Consider the following 6,188-nt stretch of genomic DNA (forward strand, 5'->3'; position numbering starts at 1 on the left):
AATCCAAACCTTGTGGTGAGTATTTGTCATCAGTTTGGATTGTGTCTCTGTTGTGTTCGTAGTCTGAATGGTTTAAAGAGCTGCTTTCAGTGCCGCTCCATCTTAGAATTAACAGACATAAACATGCACCCTAACCCTAAACAATACTAGTCTATTCCTAACCCTAACTTTAACTAAACACATCTTACTTCTAAACATTACCCTTGACTCAAAGCAATGAGTCCATCATATTAGGATCAGGCTTTGGTCCTAATATGATGGAACTAATATGACACTGGACATACAGTGGTGCGTTCACACCAAACACGTTTTGAGGGTCAGGCACATCTGATTTACATTCAAAGTCTATGTGGAGGAGCGTTGAGGGCCGATGTGGCGCGTTTGGAGAGTCTTGCGCGTCCAACACTCCACATAGACTTTGAATGTAAACCAGACTCGCCTGACGCTCAAAACGAGTTTGATGTGCTGCCAGAAACCTTAACATCTAAAATATTAAATCTAGCAGCGGAACAAAGAAAAGCCCCGGTGCAAGGCGCTACCTAAGGCTTTACCCAATGGCTTTAATAAAAAACATGAGAGAAATGATGATGTCCTAATGTGACTTCCCAAATAGGTCTTCAGTTTTTACAGATCCCAATCTAATCAGAGTCACTTGACAAGACGTAGTGAGGTCTAAAAAACACGTGTCTGGAACTCTGTCTTGCTGTAATTCCGCTAGATGTTGAAGGTATTGCTTCCTCTTCTGTGTCCTCTTCAGTCCCCATCCAGAAAAAGAAGTCAGGGTATGACAAAGTTGAATTTTCAAAGTATGTTGATGGTGAAGGACTGAAAACGAGGGGTGACAGAATGGGATCTTCAAAGTGCGTCGGTGTTGAGGGACTGAGGACGGGGGATGACAGTCCAGGATCCTCACACCACGTCCAAGGTGAGAGACTGAGGACAGGTGGTAACCCAATGGGATCTTCATATTCCGTCTTTTGGTACGGAAAGGACAGGACACTATACTTGGAACATTTCTAATTTAAAAAAAAAATGTGGCTGATGTTCTTACAGAGTTGAAGTGCATTAACGATCTGTTGTTTTTAGCTTCTCAATACGTTTAATTATGATTAAACTGATGTTCATACTGAGAGCAAATAAAGCTGTGTTCTTTCTAATCTGACTGGTTCTACTTTTAATCAAACTATTCATGTTTTCACATTTTGGTCACCAAGAATCACGGTCGTTTCAGGAGATGAGCAGATTAAAGACGATTAAAAGGTTCTAAACTTTAGTCTAGAAAATATTACTTTCATTTACTTTCATCAATTTAGTTACATCTACTAAAGCAGCTTAAAATATTAAAATGTCACTTAACTTTGCATTTCAAAGAACCCTTTAAAGGGAAAGAACCTTTTAACGAGAAAGAACCCTTTAAAGAGAAAGAACCCTTTAAAGAGAAAGAACCCTTTAAAGTGCATTCCTAAGTTTTATTGATCCAGTTCTGGATCCGTGGAACCAAACCAGCAGCTCTCTTCTCATCAAAGCCTAAATTGATGTATTAAGTTGGATAATGTTCAGGTTGGCACCTTAACACTGCTTGTCAACCTCTCTGGATGTCCACTCAATAACGAATTATTATTATACCAAATTATTATAATTAATAATTATTATTAATAAAAATAATAATAATTATTATAATAATAATAATAATAATAATTATTATTATTATTATTATTATTATTATAGTTTGGTATAATAATAATTAATAATAATTATTAATTATTAATATTTTTTATAAAAATAATAATAATTTATTATATATTATACCAAAATATAATAATAATAATTATTATTATTATAGTTTGGTATAATAATAATAATACCAAATTATTATTTTCTTTGCAGTTGTGAAACATTTCAAACTTCCCATATTATTTCATTACTCATCAATCATTTGTTACTTAAACAACCCACTCTATGGAGGAAATTGTTTCCTGAATTTAGGAAACTAAAACTACATCAAAATCCTGCGTTATGCGATGATAATAACTTCTCTACAACTTCCTATAACCTGTTTCCAAGCAAAACCCAAAGGGTTAAAAAGCCTATTTCTATGTTCCTTAGGAAAAAGGTTCATTGGATCCTTTGTGATTTTAGATTTCACAGTTTATGTTTAAGGTTACTCCACTAGCCTGAGTTATCTCTATTGTCAGATGGACCACAGAACAAACCCACTCCCCCCTTCATGAACCTCCTCTCACCTCTTGCAGGGGCAGGAAAAAGAGCTGATAAGGATTTCAAGAGAAACTCCTAATTCTTCTGCTGCTTCATTAGCATTTGGCTCTTGTATCATGAGATATGTTTTAGTTTCATCTCATTTTAAAATGTGGGAGTCTTCTGTTGCTTTACTTCTAAAGTTGTAACTTTGTTATCATGCTCTAGTGTTTTGCCAGGGGGCTTCATATGGTGGTCAGTTGGACCTGGTGGGGGTCGGAGTTGCAGCACCGCTGCAGCTTCTGCCTGTTCTCCCCTGCTGAGCTGCTGCAAGCTGCTGTGAGCAGGAGTTGCAGCTCCTCCCTGGTGCTTCATTGTTCTCTAGTCTAAATAAACATACTTGTTGCTTCCTCCTGCTTATTTTTATTTGCAACACTCTCTTCTTTCTGTAGTTGCTTTTAATCATGTCTTATTACAGTTTAGTGTTGATTCTCTACAAGTAGCTCCTCATGCACCAGTGTCACACAAAAAGATCTTTTTCCCAATAACCAATAGTTATTTCAGGCTTAATGTTAACCATTGATAGCAAATCGTGTAAATTTAGCAAAACTTCCCTCGTTTGATCAATTTCCATTTCATTCACTTCATCTAATTTGGGATGCGATGTCTCATTATCAGACTCTGGTTCACTCAGAGCTGATTCTAATTATACTCAGGCGTTTTGTTTCTCAGGACAGTTTCTGGCCAAATGTCCTTCTTTTCCACAACACCCTGAATTATTTGATCTTAGATTTCCTCTTCTCCCTCTAAAACCTCCTTTTTATAAAATATTCCTGCTGAAGCTTTTTTTTTAACATTTACTACCTTCTCAGCATGGAGGGAAATAATTCACATACTCATCTAATGTTCCAGTTCCCAATTCTATATAAATGATTTACTCATATTAACCCATAATTTACTGTCCATTTGTTCAGAAGTTTTTATTTTCACAGGGTTCTGCCTTTCAATAACCTTCCAATCTTTACACTGCAGTTCATCTTTTGGTTCACACTTACTGCTGTTTTACCCATTTTGAACAATTTAGTCCAGTTCATCAACACATAGGATGATCTAAAACTGGGATTTTTATAGCGGGGCAACAATTTAAACAAATACCAATTGTAGTAATTCTCAATAAAGCATATCTGAATCCGGACTGAAAAAAGAAGCAAGTGAATAAACAGTGTACAGAAACAATAAACCAAAGAAAAAAATACTAAAGTAAAAGCAAAACCGTAATAAAAATGAAATACACAAGAAACTAAAAACAAAAAAAAACAGTAACAGAAGTTGTACCACTATGGTCTGGAAAGTGCTCTCTTCTTCTAGTTGTTTACTCGTCAAAGTTAAACTTGACTTTCCAGACTCGACAGTCTCTCCTGAGGGAAGATAGGAGGAATCCTTCTCTATGTCAGTGGTCTGGGCAGCAATCGGTACCTGGATCCAGCTATCAATGGTGGCCTGTGTCCCATCGGTTTGTGTAGCCTTGGTCAAAACAGCACTTAAATTCTCAGGCTCAACTGTTTCTTTCTCCGAGGGAAGATTGGAGGAATCCTTCCCTCGGACAGTTTCCTGGATGGCTTCGTGGATCCAGGTATCAACTGCCGCGTGGCACCAATATATTGCTGCGTTCGACAAAACAGCACTTGAATTTCCAGACTCAACTAATGCTTTCTCTGAGGGAAGATTGGAGAAATCGTTCCCTGTCTCAGCGGTCTGGACAGCGCTCTCTTTATGGGTCCAGTCTTCTTGTGCCGTCTTCATCAGAGAAAATGTTGAGCTTTCGGACTCAACTTCTGGGTCCTTACCAGCCGGTGAAGGACCAAAAGGAAAAGCACAAACATCATTGTGCTCAGAGAAGCAAGCTTCCCCAGCCGGGGAAGCTTGGATCTCTGGCGAGGAAGGCTCCTCTAAAACTTCCCCAACCGGGGAAGGTTCAAAAGGGATGGCATCAAAATCACCATACTGGGAGAAGCAAACTTCTCCAGCCGGAGAAGTTTGCTTCTGTGGCGAGGAAGGCTCCTCTAAAACTTCCCCAACCGGGGAAGGTTCAAAAGGGATGGCATCAAAATCACCATATTGGGAGAAGCAAACTTCTCCAGCCGGAGAAGTTTGCTTCTGTGGCGAGGAAGGCTCCTCTAAAACTTCCCCAACCGGGGAAGGTTCAAAAAGGAACGCATCAATTTCATCATACTGGGAGAAGCAAACTTCTCCAGCCGGAGAAGCTTGCTTCTGTGGCGAGGAAGGCTCGCAAGGAACCTCCGCAGTGGAGGAAGGTTCAAAAAGAAACGCATCAAACTCATCATACTGGGAGAAGCAAACTTCTCCAGCCGGAGAAGTTTGCTTCTGTGGCGAGGAAGGCTCCTCTAAAACTTCCCCAACCGGGGAAGGTTCAAAAGGGATGGCATCAAAATCACCATATTGGGAGAAGCAAACTTCTCCAGCCGGAGAAGTTTGCTTCTGTGGCGAGGAAGGCTCCTCTAAAACTTCCCCAACCGGGGAAGGTCAAAAGGGATGGCATCAAAATCACCATATTGGGAGAAGCAAACTTCTCCAGCCGGAGAAGTTTGCTTCTGTGGCGAGGAAGGCTCCTCTAAAACTTCCCCAACCGGGGAAGGTTCAAAAAGGAACGCATCAATTTCATCATACTGGGAGAAGCAAGCTTCTCCAGCCGGAGAAGCTTGCTTCTGTGGCGAGGAAGGCTCCTCTAAAACTTCCCCAACCGGGGAAGGTTCAAAAAGGAACGCATCAATTTCATCATACTGGGAGAAGCAAACTTCCCCAGCCTGTGGCGAGGAAGGCTCGCAAGGAACCTCTGCAGTGGAGGAAGGTTCAAAAAGGAATGCGTCAAAATCATCATATGCAGACTCAGTGCTCTCGTCCTTAGAGACACTTTCTTCTGAATCGCTCCCAGGAAAGATCTTGTCAAAAGCCTTCTGCATTTTGGTGCTAACCAAATATCCAAGTCCAAAACCCAGAGGAAAAAACACGCCAACTAAAATCCTGTTCATGATGAAAAGCTTTGGTAGACACAGTGTTGAAGTTCGAAGATCTGGCTGAATATGAACTGATGATTTGAAATACAAGCCCTCATAACCTCAGAAGTTCTTTGATGTTTGACCACATCACAGATGAGGTCATAGCTACAATGAGGTCACAGTAGTTCTGAGGCAATGTCTCATTCTGCTCGTTTCTATGGAAACGCTCAGATCAGTTCCACATGACCCAAAAAATTGACCCTTTGCAACTGTGTCACTTAATCATTCGAGGTGCCATGACAGACGTCGGAAGTGAGGATGGGAGTATGGACCTTACCAAGCTCCGCCCACAACCGACCTAGAAAATCCCACGTGGCCTCAAGTCTCACAAACAAAGCCTCACAGCGCGTTGTTTCTATGTAAACATGGCGTCTTCCACTTCCACTGATTTTCTGCAGTGTATTTCTGACTCGATTAGTGCATCATTTCTACCGGATTTTCACAATATATCAGCTACTACAATGGACAGAGGAACCAACGAGTTCATGTCATCTTTTTTGGATGAGATCAAGGTGTTTGAGTCACGCGATGCTTCCAACATTGTGCACGTCACAGCAAAATGCTTTCGCTCGATGAGGAAAACTGCAGATCCACACACCCTCTACATCAATATAGCTGTGGACTACTAGATCACTGATGCCTATTGTTCTTGCAAGGCTGGGTAAGTCGGGCATTCATCGTTTTGTAGGCTACTTTTGAAATCGGTGGGTGATTCCTGTGGTTTGTTGGTAAATGTTTGAGTGCATATAAAAATAAGACATGGTCAAAGTCAACTACGTCCCTGTTGGACTGACACATTAAATAATCAGTCCATGGAAAAGAATCCATGCTGCACCCCTGATTTTACATACCTGCATGTGAAAACGAACAACAGCCATAAAAAGGAAGTCTCCGTTTTTTCATGCTCATGCAAAA

This window comes from Xiphophorus maculatus, chromosome 7, assembly GCF_002775205.1.
Source record: "Xiphophorus maculatus strain JP 163 A chromosome 7, X_maculatus-5.0-male, whole genome shotgun sequence".
NCBI lineage: Eukaryota > Metazoa > Chordata > Actinopteri > Cyprinodontiformes > Poeciliidae > Xiphophorus > Xiphophorus maculatus.